Below are 17,034 nucleotides of genomic sequence, written 5' to 3' on the forward strand. Positions count from 1 at the left end.
GTGCCTCATCAACAGTGTGAGAGAGCTGGTTTGCGAGATTAACTGAGTCTGGAATGGACATACTTTGTCATTTCATCCTGGTCTTTTTCACTAGAAGGGAAAGGTTCCAGTTCAGTTTATTAATAAAGAGTCAAAAGCTACCAGAATATGAAGTCAGCATCTGAAGGAGGACTAGAATTTTCTTTAAAAATAATCTAAACTCAATTGCAGTAATCATGAACTGGTTTATTAGATTTTTATGTGCAAACCTGAGTTTTGTTCTGATGCACAGGCTTTGGAAAAGCCCTAGGAATTGCTCAGTGAAGTTGCCTAGTGATTGCCTAAGCCTGATCATATAATACGTTAGCAGGCTGCTTTCCCTGCTATAATTCTAGAGACCTTTTAGGATTTTCACAATCAGCAGTTTTTGTCCAATGCTGGGCCTGGATTTTACCCACAAGCATATGAGCTGGCAGATATAAGTCAGAGAAACCATGTTGATAAGTTTGAATGACTCTATTAAATCCCTCAGCCAATCTCTGAGGATTTTTTTTTTTTTGGCCTTCAGGAAAGCCTTTGACTATGACTTGCAACTCAGCTTTAGTGTAGGGAATGTAAAAATTAAGGGTTTAGCCTGTGGATCCTTAGAAAGCTTACTTTTAAAGGGAGAGGTTTTGATGTGGTCAGAGGAAAAGGGAGTAGAGAGAGTTTCAGAGGAAAGGGGAAGTTCAGCAAGAAAACTAGTATGGGGGAACTGAGGTCACAGAGGAGGCGTAGGTGGTATAGAAGGGAAAGGGAAGGATGGAGCCAGAGGTGGAGTCTGATCATGCTGAGCCAGGGGAGAGAGACAAGATGGCACCTGGGGCAAGTGAGAGACAAAGAGGTCGAAGAAGATGAGACTGAGGCTTAGAAGCCATTGGATCTATCTTTAATCATTTGTTTGCCTCAGTTAATCTAAAACCTTATTTTATAGACAATTTTAGACTCCTGATAAGGTTGGAAAGCCTCAAAATGCCAATTGAAATAGGCATTCCATTCAGTTCTGGAAATTTTTAAGCTGTTGTAATTCAATTCAGTTTTCAGAAAAGTAGGTTTGGGGATTTCAAAATTCCCCCTAATGGCCTTTGGTATTCTGAGTTACCTTTGGTCAGGTTGGTCCATTTAGTTAGAAATGCACAAGAGGAAGGAATGTGGTTTTTCAACATAAAATCTACTGGAGTCCTCGCAGGGGACACCCTCAAAATATTTAGATAACTGGGATCACATTTATTAGAGGTTTTTCTCTAGAGTAAAAGTACAATTTTCAAATAGTTTAAACAGCTTACTCTTCCAACAGCTCAATTCAAACAGCTTGCCACCCAGACAGCCTGCACGCCTAACACTGGCTAGGTCTAACAAGACAGCTTAGTCCCAGACTGCCTCTACTCCAAAGGAATGGGCCAGTGGCTGAACTGGCACCATTTCAGTGAAGCAGCCCTTGTTCCTGAAGGAATGGGCCAATAGCATCTTAGCCAGCTTCAATTGGAAACAGTTTGATCTGAAAATCAAACTGAAGTATCAGATGAATACTTGCATACAGAAGAAGGCCTTAACTAGGAAAGTGATTCCTGATAAAGCCTGGGAAGCCTCAAATGCAAGAGGGTGTGAACTTGGATCCAGGAGAAAGATGTACCTTTAAATGCCAGGGATCTGCAAGAAAGCAGTGAGCTCAGTGGGTTCAGTTTTGCGCACTGCACCTGTTTGCTCACCAGCAACAGAGCCTTTGGGGGTCTTTTCTGGTCCATGTATGGGCCATCAGAATGATGACCTAAAGCAAATAGACTGCTGGATATTTCTGTAGTCAAGATGGATTTATCCAGGATCAGCAGAGAATTACAGTTCCTAAATGGTCGGCCACCATGGCAAGACACATGCAAGTCCCCACACAGCAAAGAAAGGAGGATGCGAGGAGACGGAGAAGATGGCGGAGTAGAAGGACACTCGCAGGTCACCCTCTCCCACAAATACACCAAGACCCACATCTACAGACCCACTCAGCCAACCAGAGCACCTGTGGAACTCCGACAGAACATCGCCCTCTTCAAAAGATAAAGACGCCAAAAATCTGGTAGGAGAAAAGGAAAAAAGAAAGAACAAAAGGCAAAGCAGCGTGGGACGGGTCCCTCGGGGAGGGAGCGGCAAAGGAGGACTGGCGCTCGCTCGCTGGGTCTCCCCTCTCCAACTGAGAGGCCAGCGGGACGGAGGGGGAGCCTCCGAGGCTCGGATCTGTACAGAGCAGCCCTTGACTAACAGAACTAAGTTAAACGTGCACAGAGCGTCCCCCCGACACCCAGCCTGAGACGCGGGCCGGCAGCCGCGGGCAGGGCCAGGCTGCACAAGCCGGGCGGAGGACGGAAGTGGCTGCACGGAGGAAGCCCCGGGGGAAAGCAAGGGGCTGCGCGCCGTGGCTGTGGGTGCACAGGGCAGAACAACCTGGGCCCCACATAAAACAGCAAGATTGATGTGCTCTCAGGGGAAGGGTGCACACCCCCACCTCTGAAAACCCGCGGAAAGTTTTTGGGGGAAGAGAGGCGGGGCTCAGGCCCAGCCGCCATATCCTCCGCGCTTAGCACCGAGGCGGGGCGGGGGCGAAACCTGCATCCGCGAAGGGCTTAGCAGCCTCAAAGGCCAGACTGAGACTGGCCTGCAGCCCGGGGCAGATAGGATCCTTCCATCCTGGTCCATCAGAGAACTTGCTCCACAAAGACAAACAAGGAGCTCGGTTTTGGCTCGGAGCGGGGACAGGGCTGTCCCTCAGTCTTCCCCGAGCCCACCTACGGAGCGCCGACCAGGGTGGAGCCCGCAGCCGCACAGAGAGCGGAGCTACCGGCGGCGCAGGTAGAGCGAGAGCGGCCCCCCGCCTTTCGGGCAGGAACACAGCCCCTGACCGAGGTGCTGGGAGGGGGCACGACCCGCCCTCCTACCCGGCCAGTCTGCAACATCTGACTGCGGCATCCGGAGGGGCAGCAACCCGCCCGCCCACAGCAGAGAGCTGCACCTGACCCAGTGTTAGGAGGCGCAATCTGGTTGCCGACAGGTGCTGGGAGCAGCACAGAAGAGGGCGCCAACGGAAGGCCTCTGAAAACAGCAAGCTGAGCTTCCAAAACAGGACGAAGACAGAAAGACTTCACATTAAAAGCACACAGACTCCAGGAGAACACCAACAACCCCCCCCCCCGTTTTTTTTTTAAATCTGTTTTTACCTGTTCTATTTTCTATTACTCTCTTAATCTTTACTTCTTAATTCATTTCTATTTCTCTTGGGTTTTGATGTCCTGCTATTGATTAGACACAGGTTTCAAATACATCTATTCATCTCCCCCCCCTTTTTTTGTAAAGGTTTTAAAAGGACGTCTCAACCCGATTAATACTCTGCTTCAACTCACTCTTCTATTATTCATTATACACTGTTTTCAAACCCTCTTTCTCCCTTCTTTTAAAATTCTTTCTCTCTCTCTCATTTTTTTTTCTTTTTTTCCTAAGTTCTATTCCTAAATAGGCATCAGATAGATAAAATCCTTAAGGACCAAAATAAACAACTGATACTCCATAAACCACAGTGCCAAAGAGGTATGAGCAAGATGAAGAAGCAGAAAAACCTTTCCCAATTAAAAGAACAAGAGAAATCCCCTGAAAGAAAGATCAACGAAATAGACATCGATAGCCTACTAGATCAAGATTTCAAAAAAGGAGTGATCGAATTGCTGAAGGAATTAAAAGAGATAGTGTTTAGAGATATAAAATATGTCAAAAATGAAATTGAAGCTATAAAGAAGAGCCAAGTAGAATGGGTAAACTCATTGACAGAGATGAGGAATGATCTAATAGCTGTGCAAAGCCGACTAGATAATGCAGAGGAACGAATTAGTGATCTAGGAGACAGGACAATAGAAAGCACCCATTCAGAAGAACTACAAGAGAAGCAAATAAAAAATAATGAAAATAGCATAAGGGACCTATGGGATAATATAAAGCGTCCCAATCTTCGCATAATAGGAGTCCCAGAAGGAGAAGAAAGATCAAAGGGGATTGAAAAGGTTTTTGAAGAAATCATGACTGAAAACTTCCCAAACTTAAAGAAGGAATCAGATATCCAAGTACAGGAAGCTCAGAGGGTCCCAAACAGGAAGAACCCAAATAGACCCACACCAAGACATATCATAATCAAGATGGCCAGAGTCAAGGATAAAGAAATGATTCTAAAGGCAGCAAGAGAAAAGCAAAGAGTAAGTTACAAGGGAATCCCCATAAGGCTCTCAGCTGATTTCTCTACACAAACACTACAGGCCAGAAGGGAGTGGCAAGATATATTCAAAGCCCTGAATGAAAAAAAGATGCAGCCTAGGATCCTTTATCCAGCAAGGCTATCCTTGAGGATAGAAGGAGAAATAAAGAGTTTCACAGACAAAAAAAAAGCTGCAGGAGTTTAGCAACACTAAACCCATGCTAAAAGAAATATTGAAAGGTCTATTCTAAATAGAAAAGCAGTAGGATGCTACAGAAATGAGAAACACACAACTGGAAAGGTGATAACTCATGAATTACAAATAAAGTAAACATGAAATTGTAAAAGAAGACATACAAATCACTGAGAGTGGGAGAGGGAGGCAGGGAAATATAGAATATTTTTTTCTTTCTTTTTTAAATTTTTTTAACAGTAGGATGGGTTTGAGATCATGTTACTATCAGTTTAATAAAAACAGTTATAGTAATGGGTTGATAGACTTACAAAAAAGGGTAACCACAAGCCAAAAATTTACAAAGGAGTCACAAAAATTAAATAAAATCCATGATAATACAAAGGAAAATTACCAAACCACAAAAGGAAGAAGAAAGGAACAAAGAGGATATACCAATTCAACTGCAAAGATAAGTTCAAAATGGCAATAAACACACATCTATCATTAATTACTGTAAATGTTAATGGACTAAATGCTCCAGTCAAAAGACACAGAGTGGCAGACTGGATAATAAAGCAAGAACCTTCAATATGCTGCATACAAGAGACCCACTTTAGGGAGAAGGACACATATAGATTGAGAGTGAAAGGATGGAAAAGGATATTCCATGCAAATGGAAAAGCCAAAAAAGCAGGTGTTGCAGTACTGATTTCAGACAAAATAGACTTTAAAACAAAGGCCATAAAGAAAGATAAAGAAGGACATTTTATAATGATTAAAGGAGTGATACAAGATGAGGATATTACACTCGTTATTATATATGCACCCAATATAGGAGCACCTAAGTACATACAAGAATTACTAACAGAGATAAAGGGGGATATTGATGGGAATACAATCATAGTTGGAGATTTTAACACTGCATTAACATCACTAGACAGATCTTCCAGACAGAAAATAAACAAGGCAACAGAGAAATTAAATACTACAACAGAAAAACTAGATCTGGTGGATATTTTCAGAGCATTACACCCCCCAAAAATAGGATATACATTCTTTTCAAGTGCACATGGAACATTTTCCAGGATCGATCATGTACTTGGACACAAAAGAAACCTCAACAATTTTAAGAAGATAGAAATTATCTCAAGCATCTTTACTGACCGCAATGCCATGAAACTGGAAATCAACAACAGAGAAACAAAGGAGAAAAAAAGGAAAGCATGGAGATCAAACAATATGTTATTGAAAAAACAATGGATCAATGAGGAAATCAAAGCTGAAATTAAAAAATACCTTGAGACAAATGATAATGAAAGCACAACCACTCAAAACCTATGGGACACAGCAAAGGCAGTGCTAAGAGGGAAGTTTATAGCGATACAGGCCTTCCTCAAAAAAGAAGAACAATCTCAAATAAACAATTTAACCCACCACCTGAATGAATTAGAAAAAGAAGAACACAAAGCCCCAAAAAGCAGCAGAAGGAAGGAAATAATAAAGATCAGAGAGGAATTAAATACAATAGAGATTAACAAGACCACAGAAAAAATCAACCAAACCAAAAGCTGGTTTTTTGAAAAAGTAAATAAAATCGACAAACCTCTGGCCAAACTCACAAAGAAGAAAAAAGAGAGAGCACAAATTAGCAAAATAAGAAAGGAAAATGGAGAAATTACAACAAACAAAATAGAAATACAGAATATCATCCGAGAATATTATGAAAAACTATATGGAACCAAACTGGATAACCTAGAGGAGATGGACAAGTTTCTGGAAACATACTGTCCACCAAAACTGAATCAGGAAGAATCTGAACACTTGAACAATCCGATCACTAGAAAGGAAATAGAAATAGCAATTAAAAACCTCCCTGTAGATAAAAGTCCAGGACCGGACGGCTTCACCGGGGAATTCTACCAAACATACAAACAAGAACTCATACCAGTCCTTCTCAAACTCTTCCAGACGATTGAAAAGGAGGGAATACTCCCAGACTCATTCTATGAGCCACCATCACCCTGATACCAAAACCAGGCAAAGACACTACAAAAAAAGAGAATTATAGGCCAATATCACTGATGAACATAGACGCCAAAATCCTCACCAAAATTTTAGCAAATAGAACCCAACAACACATAAAAAAGATTATACATCATGACCAAGTGGGGTTCATCCCAGTGACACGAGGCTGGTTCAACATACGCAAATCAATCAGTGTAATACATCACATCAACAAGAGAAAGGACAAAAACCACATGATCATCTCAATCGATGCAGAAAAAGCATTTGATAAAATTCAACACCCATTTATGATAAAAACTCTCGCCAAAGTGGGTATAGAGGGAACATATCTCAACATAATAAAAGCTGTATATGACAAACCTACAGCCAGCATAGTACTCAATGGTGAAAAACTCAAAAGCTTCCCACTAAAATCTGGGACAAGACAAGGATGCCCACTATCACCACTCCTATTCAACATAGTCCTGGAAGTCCTAGCCACAGCAATCAGGCAAGAGAGAGAAATAAAAGGGATCCAAATTGGAAAAGAAGAGGTAAAAGTGTCACTATATGCTGATGACATGTTACTATATATAGAAAACCCTAAAAGGTCCACACAAAAGCTACTAGAGCTGATTGAAGAATTCAGCAAGGTAGCAGGTTACAAAATTAACGTTCAAAAATCAGTGGCATTTCTTTACACTAACGATGAACCAACAGAAAAAGAAAGTAAAGAAACAATCCCCTTTAAAATAGCACCCAAAGTAATAAAATATCTGGGAATAAATCTAACCAAGGAGGTGAAAGAATTATACACAGAAAACTATAAACCGTTGATGAAGGAAATTAAAGAAGACTTTAAAAAATGGAAAGATATTCCATGCTCTTGGATTGGAAGAATCAATATTGTTAAAATGGTCACACTGCCCAAGGAAATCTACAGATTTAATGCAATCCCTATCCAATTACCCAGGACATATTTCACAGAACTAGAAAAAATCATAATAAAATTCATATGGAATCATCAAAGACCTAGAATTGCCAAAGCATTACTGAAGAGAAAGAAAGAGGCTGGAGGAATAACTCTCCCAGACTTCAGACAATACTATAGAGCTATAGTCATCAAGACAGCATGGTATTGGTACCAAAAACAGACATATAGACCAATGGAACAGAATAGAGAGCCCAGAAATGAACCCACAAACTTTTGGTCAACTCATCTTTGACAAAGGAGGCAAGAATATACATTGGAATAAAGACAGTCTCTTCAGCAAATGGTGTTGGGAAAACTGGACAGCAGCATGTAAAACAATGAAGCTAGAACACTCCCTTACACCATATACAAAAATCAACTCAAAATGGATTAAAGACTTAAACATAAGACAAGATACAATAAACCTACTAGAGGAAAACATAGGCAAAACATTAGCTGACATACATTTAAAAAATTTTCTCCTGGAAGAAATAAAAGCAAGAATAAACAAATGGGACCTAATTAAACTTACAAGCTTCTGCACAGCAAAGGAAACCAGAAATAAAACAAGAAGAAAACCTACGGAATGGGAGAAAATTTTTGCAAGTGAAACCGACAAAGGCTTGATCTCCAGAATATATAAGCAGCTCATACGACTCAATAAGAAAAAAATAAACAACCCAATCCAAAAATGGGCATAAGACCTAAACAAGCAATTCTCCAAGGAAGACATACAAATGATCAAAAAGCACATGAAAAAATGCTCAATATCACTAATTATCAGAGAAATGCAAATCAAAACTACAATGAGGTATCACCTCACACCAGTCAGAATGGCCGTCATTCAAAAATCCACAAATGACAAATGCTGGAGAGGCTGTGGAGAAAGGGGAACCCTCCTACACTGCTGGTGGGAATGCAGTTTGGTGCAGCCATTATGGAAAACAGTGTGGAGATTCCTCAAAAGACTAGGAATAGACTTACCATATGACCCAGGAATCCCACTCCTGGGCTTGTATCCAGAAGGAACCCTACTTCAGGATGACACCTGCACCCCAATGTTCATAGCAGCACTATTTACAATAGCCAAAGCATGGAAACAGCCTAAATGTCCATCAACAGGTGACTGGACAAAGAAGATGTGGTATATTTATACAATGGAGTACTACTCAGCCATAAAAACCGACAACATAATGCCATTTGCAGCAACATGGATGCTCCTGGAGAATGTCATTCTAAGTGAAGTAAGCCAGAAAGAGAAAGAAAAATACCATATGAGATCGCTCATATGTGGAATCTAAAAAACAAAAACAAAAACAAACAAACAAACAAAAACAAAGCGTAAATGAAGGACAGAAATAGACTCACAGACAGAGAATACAGACTTGTGGTTACCAGGTGGGTGGAGGGTGGGAAGGGATAGACTGGGATTTCAAAATTGTAGAATAGACTACACTGTATAGCACAGGGAAATATACACAAAATGTGATGATAACTCACAGAGAAAAAAATGTGACAGTGAGTGTGTATATGTCCATGAATAACTGAAAAATTGTGCTGAACACTGGAATTTGACACAACATTGTAAAATGATTATAAATCAATAAAAAATGTTGAAAAAAAACAGATGAAAGGATAAAGATGTGGTTTATATATACAATGGAATACTACTCAACCTTAAAAAAGAATGAAATTTTGCCACTGGCAGAAGCATGGATGGACTTGGAGAGCATTATGCTAAGTGAAGTAAGTTAGACAGAGAAAGATAAATACTGTATGATATCACTTACATATGGAATTTTTAAAATACAACAAACTAGTGAATATAACAAAAAAGAGCAGACACAGAGAACAAACTGTGATTACCAATGAGGAGAGCAAAGGTGGGGAGGGGCAATATAGGGGTAGAGGATTAGGAGGTACAAACTACTAAAATAAGCTACAAGGATATACAGTACAACAGAAGTAATATAGCCAATATTTTATAATAACTATAAATGGAGTATAACCTTTACTAACTGAATCACTATTGGTACTCCTATAATCTGTATAATATTACACATCAAGTATACTTCAATAAAAATGTTTTTAATGTTTCTTTTTTGAAAAAAAAAAAAAAAAAAAAAAAGGAGGATGCTTTTATAGAGGGGAAAAGGAATTTGGGAAGGCTATAGTTAACAAAGAATCCATGGGTTTTCATTGGCCAAGTCCTTGCCAGGAAAGGAGTCTTTCTTCTTCCTGTAGGGCTCTTCTACTGTTGCAGGGCATGAGAACTCCCCCTTCTGGTATCCCAACTCATTTAATTAAGATTTCTGTTTATTAACTTTTTTTTTTAACAGGGGTTCTTTGTATGTTAGGAATGGTTGAGTCATTTTCAGAAAGAAAACAGTATTTGGAAGGGTTTTTAGGGTAAGACCCCAGAAGGAGTCTGTCCAATTCTCTGCAGTATTTGAATGTGCTTTCTGGAGAGTTGTAGCATCTTTTTCCAGAAATTACTAAGACCATTAAGAATAGTGTAGGCGACAAGAGAGATCTTGCATGGTTTGCAGACAGTTCTAAAGGGAAATGAAGACTTACTAGAATAATTAAATGGAGCTGTCTGCAAAGAGAATGAGCTTCCTTGGTAGGCGGCAAACTTATGTAACAAAAAATGTACAAACATAAGATAAATTGTAGAAGGAATTCAAATACCTCACTAGTTCTTGGTTCTAAATTTTAAAGTTCTAAATTTTAAAGTCCTAACCAGCTCTGAGATTCTGATTCTGATGCATAATCATTGCATGCCACTTTTCTGTTGTTGTTTTTGGAAGACAGTGCCAATTTTACATTTTATTCCTGTAAAAATACTTATTTGTCCACTTGGGGGTAGTAAAGTATTTTTTTAGTATCTCCAGGGAGTTTTCAGTATTTCCTCTGTGAATCCATTAACTATGAGTGAAAATAGAACTACCTAGCTATTGACTTACTTCATTTTGTAAGTGACAGCTTCTTCTAGTGCAGAAATAAACACAATGGGAATTACAGGCAAACACAGATTTTATTTCCTTTTTTTTTTCCTGTTATGCCCAGAGATTTAAAAACATACACATTAAAATTGTTTCATTGGCAACAAATATGCCCAGAAGCAGAATGATATTTGAGTTAATTCTATAATGGTAGTCTCATTATATTCAATTAAATTCATTTCAATAAGATAGTCCCGAGATGATCTGAAAATTCCTGGCTTGTAAATCTCTGCTAACACTTGAATTATTCTCCTTCTCTTAAACTATTTCAAGATTTTTACTTTTTTTAACTTTTTTTTTTTTTCTGTAGTAATATAACAAATGGCTACAAGACTTGGTGGCTTAAAAAATGCATCTCTATTATCTACAGTTTCTGTGGGTCAGGAATCTGGGTGCAACTTCGCTGAGTACCCCTGGCTGAGGATTCTTCATGAGGCAACAGTGTCCACAGACCTGCTGTCCCTTCCGGGCTTGACTAGGAGAGGATCTGCTTGCAAACTTGCTGGCAGCTGCTTCTCCAGAGAAAGCTAGCTGGGAGAGAGGGAGGACATGCCAGGAAAGAGGCCAGAGTCTTTTTGTAACCTGATCTCAGAAGTGACATCCTGCCATTTCTGCCATATTCTATTTGTCAGAAGCAAGTCAGTGAAGTCCCGCCCACACTCAAGGGGAAGGGATTCCATAGGACATGAGTACCAAGAGATGGAGAAGACTGCAGGCTGCCCAGCACTATACAGATTTTACAACTGTGTGATTCTAAATTATTTGTCTCTTGAAATTACTAAAGCAGAATTCAGGACTTTAACCAGATTTCTATTTTATGGGTAGAGTTACCAGAACCTGTCTTGCACTGGTGTCATTAGACATAGGGTTCTCGTCCTTCTTCTATGATGACCAGCTGTAGCACCTCAGGCACTTTGCTTAAGTCCTAAATCTTGGTTTTCTTGTCAACAAAGAGAGGCAGTTGGATTATACCCTTTAAGTTCCCTTCTAGTTTGGATATTCTTTTCCAACAAACAAAGTTCTATTCTAAAGGGTCCAATTCTGTTTCCTTTAGGCAAGGGTTTCTCAGCCTCAGCACTGTTGACATTTGGGTCCAGTAATGTTTTGTTGTTGTTGAAGGGGGAGGCTCGGGCATTGTGGGATGGTGAACAGCATCCCTAACCTCAACTCACCAGGTGTCAGGAGCAGCCCCCTATTTGTGGAAAATAAAAATGTCTCCAGACACAGAGGATCACAGACCTAGGCAGAGCTATACTTAATCTAACATACAGAAATGATTTCCTTTTTTGTAATAATTTGATTTTTTCCATTAGGAAAAAACTAAATTAATTCACAAGTGTTATTAATGTGCAAGTTTTTGTAATTTAAAAGAGAAATAATCTTTTGAGGTAGAAATTCAAGGCCTAGACATGGGAAGGTGTTTCTATGACTGTGTCAGGGGGTGAGCTAGAGGTGGGACACTAGTCATCGTAAACATGAAAAATACTTAATCCATAAGAAAAAATGAAACTACTAGAGAATAATTTCCAGGCTCTACAGAAGTGATTGTGTGAAAGTATGCATGAGTCTTATGATGGTTAATGTTATGTCAGTTTGTTTGGGTCATAGGGGGCCCAAACATCTGATCAGACATTATTCTGGGTGTGTCAATGAGGGTGTTTGAGGATGAAATTAAAATTTAAACGCATTTGAATTAATAGACTGAGTAAAGCAAATCACCCTCTCTAATGCGAGTGGGTCTTATCCAATCATCTGAAGACCAGAATAGAACAGAAAGGCTAAGTAAGAGGGAATTTTGCCTGCTTGACTTATTGAGCTGGACCACTAGGTCTTCTGCTCTTGGACTGGAAATGATACCATGGGCCTGGCTCTCCTTGTTGTCAGATTTTGAGACGTAGACTATATGATTACACTTCCAGCTCTCCTGGGCCTCCACCTTGTTTACTAAAGATCCTAGGTCTTCTCCGCTTTCATAATCATATGAACCAATTTCTTATCATAAATCACTCACTCACTCTCTTTCTCTTTCAAGTAGATGGATGGGAGAATTTTAGACAAGTCACAACTTTTCTAAGCATCATATTCCAGGGCTCAGAGCTATGTAATACTTGGGAAGTTAAGTTTCTCTGTCTGCCACAGGGTCCTCCTGTTGCTATTCTCAACTCCCCAAACCATCGACAAGGAGTTTCTCCTTGGCCAAACTTTTGTCAGGCTCCTCTGAGCCCTCTTTTTGATGATGCATCTCCTTGGCCCCCATCTTTGTCTGAGTCTGGTTGTAGCAAAGAATCCTGCTAATACAGTTTATAGATCATCCTTCTTACCATTGATACCCAATCTAGCTCTTTCTCTTTCTTCTTTATCTAATCAAGTTCCTCCTCCTCTTCCTCACTCTTGATATCTAACCATGTTCCTATCAGCAAGTTAACGTCCACTTCTTCACACTGACCATTGTCCATAAATCTCCACATGATCCTCTCGTATTTGAGTTGATTTTAGTCTCTCCTCTCTGTTGCAATAGCCTCTCTCCCTTATTACAGCAGTCTTGAATAAAGTCTTCCTTGCCATTTTTAACAAGTGTCTGGTGCAATTTTTGTTTCATTTTACACTGCAATGCAATGACAGATCCAGTAAGTAAAAATTAAAGGGGGCAGATTAAAAATCTAGATTCTTAGACATTTCTTCAATTTGAGTCAAATTGTGATTTGGAATCTTCTTTTTTTTTTTTTTTTTTTTAACTCTTAATGTGAGTCGTGTAACACTTACCTAGGCATGTTTTAAAGCTATAGCCTTCTGTCAAGAATTGATCTGTATATAGGGAATACAACTAATTTTATAGCTAATCAAATAGACATACATCTGTTGATGAAATCTTCTTTAATGGGGTGCAAAGAGTAAGACTATCGGTTTAAGAGTTAGGCTGTTTAAGTATGCTTTGTTTTCTAAATTATCCAGGCTGTAGGTTCTCCCCATTTATTCAAATATAGTGAAACATGGGAGGAGCCATGGGCTGGAGTGAGGGGAAATCAGCCTTGATAACAACCACTATCACTCACTGTTTCATTGTAAACAAGCCACTTTTCTTTTTTGTGCTTTGGACAAGTGGCATAGATTTGTAGCTCAGAGCTGAACGTCTCGACTTGGAACTGAGTTAAACCTCATCTTCAAAAGTTATTAGCTGTTTAACTAGGGGCAAGTTACTTCTCTGTTCAATGTGTTTTTCTTCTATGGAATGAGGATTGTAATAACGTTCATCTGTTAGGATTCTTGAGAAGATTAAATCAGATGATAAATATAAAGTTCTTAGTATAGTAGCTGGAAAAGTCTCAATAAATATTGGGCCAGATGATCTTGAATATTCCATTTTCTAAATTTCTATAAATTTTTTAAGTTATATAGGAGTTTAAAAGAGGCTACATGTCTCCATTCAGTCAGGGTCAGAGTTAAGAATGCATTATGAAAAAATGAATAGAAACATATTACTGTATATGAAATGGATAAACAACAAGGACTACTGTATAGCACAGAGAACTATATTCAATTTCTTGTAGTAACATATAATGTAAAAGTATCTGAAAGGAAAAAAAATATATATGTATGTGTATGTATAACTGAATCACTTTGCTGTACACCTAAAATAACATTTGAAATCAACTACACTTGAATAAAATTTAAAAAATTCCTTTCAGTCAGTAAATTAGAATAATCATACATTCAGTAGTTTGAGGATAAGAACTTATTTGTTATTTGTTCTCTGTGTTTTTAGATCTAGCTCAGTGTCTGCCACTTGGTATATATTTAGTGTTTACTGGGAAGGGGGACTGAACAGAGTATAGGTGTATAGCTGTTAATACCAGTTTCCAGATCAGACTTCCTGCCTTTGAATCCAGACCCTTTCACTTATTTGTTTGTCTGAATGGCAGCTCAGTTATCTCCTTCAAGCCTTAGTTATCTTATCTGTCAAATGGGGATTGTTATAAGGTTTACTTGATGAAGATGTCAAGCACATGGCCCAGTATCTACCTCCTAGTAAGTGCTCAATAAAACAGCCATATATGATGTGAATTTAACACTGAGGTTCAAGGATGCTGTTAAACCTCTATTTCTACATGTACTGAAAATAACATGACAGAGGCTTGTCTCCTTGTTAGTCATCTCTGAGCTTGGTGTTTATGCTAGAATGATCACAGTAGTTGGATCCTTAACCCTGTCTTCTAATTCCGATAGCCAAAATCAGACATTTAATTCCCCAGATAGAAGACAGGCCGAAGGCCTTCAGAAACAGTTAATATGCATGACGGTCCTCAGCAGCCTGGGTGCTTTGTGCCTTTGCTGACTGTCCTATCATAATATTGATAGGACAGTCTTTCAAGAAACAGAGAAACAATCTTTACTACATATTTGTGCCTTCATTATTGATGAAATCTTAGCAGTTGTTGATGGAATCTTGGGCAGCTTGTTTATCTGATGGGAATGACTACAAAAAAATAAACACCTGACACATTTCTTGTTGTGGAGTTCATTTAAATCATCTTACCTTTGGTTGCTGTCAAAGAGACTAGCAGTCTCTAAAAAGTGTAAACAAAATGAAATGGCATTAAAAATATATCTTCTTGAACAAATACTCCCATCCCTATGTATCATTTTCTCACACTTATTATAGCATTTCCTAGGGGTCAGTGTCCTAGGAGTGTTAAAAATTGTATATTAGCTTATTTAATCCTCATGTCATTGCCCTGATATATGTCCATTTTATAGACAGGGAAACTGAGCCACAGAGAGATTAGGTAAGCTGCCCAAAGTCATACAGCTAATCATGTTACAGCTGGGATTTGAACCCAGACATCTGGCTGTAGTGTTCATGCTCTTGACTTCCATGTTTGCTCTCCCATCTGGATCAGTGAGTTAACGGGAAGTAAATGAAGAGATAATATTCGGGGATGACGTTAAACTGAGAGGCTTCTTCAGTGACCTCAATAAAATAAAGTCCCATGAGGAATCAGTGTAGTTTATTGGGGGAACTCAGACACTGGAGTCAGCTGCTTCTGGGTTAAACTCTCTCTGCTACTTACTAGATGTGTGTCTTTAGTCCCAGCATTTCATTCCCTCTGGCAGTGTTATACACCCTGCCCTTGGTGGGGCCGTGGCCTCAGGATAATTGGAGCTTATCTCTGGGCCCCCTAATTTTGGGATTGGCTGTGTGACTTGCTTGCCATGAGAAGCACATACTCTGGGCAGCCACTGTGTCTCTGTCTGTACCCAAGTCTGGGTTGGAGTAGAGCCAGCCTAGCAACCTGGGGATGTACGAGTGAGACGTAAACAACTTGTTCTCGTGTGTCCCAGGGTTTCTGCTTGTCTATTTTTCCAACTGTAAAGTGAGGTTAAGTCTTATCTTGTCAACTGGAAAGGGGAAATGATAGCAATAATCCCTCTTAGTGAGGCTGTGAGAATTTACTCAGCTAAGATTACAAATGAGTGTTAGGAATTAAAACTTACTCAGTTTCTGTGGTTAAAGAATTGGTGATAAAGTTAGGATCAATATTAAAAGTTTCCATGTTTATTAAGGGAAGCATGAGATTATGATATTCCTTCCATTGATACAATATTCAAATAAGCAAGCTTTTACCCCAACCTGATTAAGACCCATTGTCAAAATATCTGTTTATAACATAATGTTCTTCTCAATGCATTAATGTAGGCTTCTTAACATATAAGTAATTTTATGTTTTTGAAATGAATGAAATGTTTTTCTTTTTGAATGGTCTTATTTATTCATTCATTCATTCATTTATTAACCAGCTCAGTCTAATTATTCTAGTCTAGTAAATTCATGGTATGTATTTTTCACAATGTGTATATTTCACTGGCAATAGTATAATTTGGGTATATTCAACAATTTCTACGCCATGTTTAGATTAGTTACAACTTTCAAACATTGACATTATCTAGAAAATATTTCCGAAGTCTAACATAAATGTATATCTAATGTAGAATTCACGTGTGATTTAATGATGTAAAGGGATAAAAAAAAGGGAGGGAGTAGATTGTTTAGATGAACACTGAACCTTTGCTTCGCTTGCGTAAGCCTGTACAATCTCAAGCTTCCTTACAGTGTTTATATAGTACATTTTCATGTGTTTAAAAAAATGAGGTCTCCAGCCAAATAGAATGTGGAAAATTTGAATCTTTTTACAATGAATCCTGTGGGATATTTAAAAACAGATGTATAGGGCAGATAAGTAGATCTGTTGCTATTTTCTGCCCTAATATTAATGGACAGCATCCAAGGGTAATTCTTCCACTCTACATTAATTTTAAGATGCTGATGAGGCTTTCATGTCATAATTAGCATGCTTTAGCTTATTTTATCTTGTACCTCTGGGTCAAAATCTGATCCATTGACTAATTTTTTTCAGTAAGTTAACCACAGCATTAAGTGGTCTGTAATTATAACGGTGCTATTGGGGATCTATTCTGCAAACAAATCACATATATTCCAGCAAGATGGAAGATTACCAGCATATGGATATTTAGCGGTGTGCTGATAAGCCACTCTCTGGGGGAGAAAAAATGCCCTGATGTGCAATGTTTGCCAATTCCTGTGGTGTAAATACTCCCACTGTGGCTGATTTCAAGC

General features: G+C 39.0%; 1 long non-coding RNA gene across 1 annotated transcript in view; it reads left to right on the top strand.

Moving 5' to 3' along the window:
• Positions 1–17,034, top strand: part of LOC141577111 (uncharacterized) — a 742,740-nt gene that overhangs the window by 481,509 nt on the left and 244,197 nt on the right. The window lies entirely within an intron of this gene.

The sequence above is a fragment of the Camelus bactrianus genome, chromosome 3 (genome assembly GCF_048773025.1).
Source record: "Camelus bactrianus isolate YW-2024 breed Bactrian camel chromosome 3, ASM4877302v1, whole genome shotgun sequence".
In the NCBI taxonomy this organism is placed as follows: domain Eukaryota; kingdom Metazoa; phylum Chordata; class Mammalia; order Artiodactyla; family Camelidae; genus Camelus; species Camelus bactrianus.